Here is a 429-nt window from a genome sequence, read left to right as displayed (position 1 = left end):
ACTTGATCATTTAGAGGAAGTAAAAGTCGTAACAAGGTTTCCGTAGGTGAACCTGCGGAAGGATCATTAACGAAAAATACAAAAACACAAAGAATATATTTGACTTGAACACTGTATAATAAAATATATATAATATCGTCGGTAAGGAGCCGTACTCCTCCTATATCGACACAAAGTATATACGACGTATTAACAAGCTATATACTTTGACAAAAGCCAAATTTTTTACAATAAGGAGGTGAGAGACGCTCCAGTTACGAAACTATACGAAGAGTGTGGCACTCTCTCTCGATCATCGGGATGAAGAGATATACTTTTACACGAATAATTCGAGGCGCCTGCGTGAGGTCGTACACAGAAAGACCCGCCGTCTCCGAATAATATTATAACAAACGAAAAACTTAAAAATATTCTCGAGGCGCCTGCGTG

The 429-nt window shown here is 38.5% G+C and overlaps 1 non-coding gene across 1 annotated transcript in view; it reads left to right on the top strand.

Annotated features, from left to right (window-relative positions):
- Nucleotides 1-69, top strand: part of LOC139997168 (small subunit ribosomal RNA) — a 1,924-nt gene extending 1,855 nt beyond the window's left edge. The window contains exon 1 of the ribosomal RNA XR_011802610.1: nt 1-69. This exon is cut by the window's left edge and continues 1,855 nt beyond it. This is a non-coding gene — a ribosomal RNA (small subunit ribosomal RNA).
- The last annotated feature ends 360 nt before the right edge of the window (nt 70-429 follow it).

Source organism: Bombus fervidus, unplaced genomic scaffold (assembly GCF_041682495.2).
Source record: "Bombus fervidus isolate BK054 unplaced genomic scaffold, iyBomFerv1 scaffold0034, whole genome shotgun sequence".
Classification (NCBI taxonomy): Eukaryota; Metazoa; Arthropoda; class Insecta; order Hymenoptera; family Apidae; genus Bombus; species Bombus fervidus.
The sequence above is the reverse complement of the archived record's forward strand: the minus strand, read 5'-3'. Positions and strand labels throughout refer to the sequence as shown.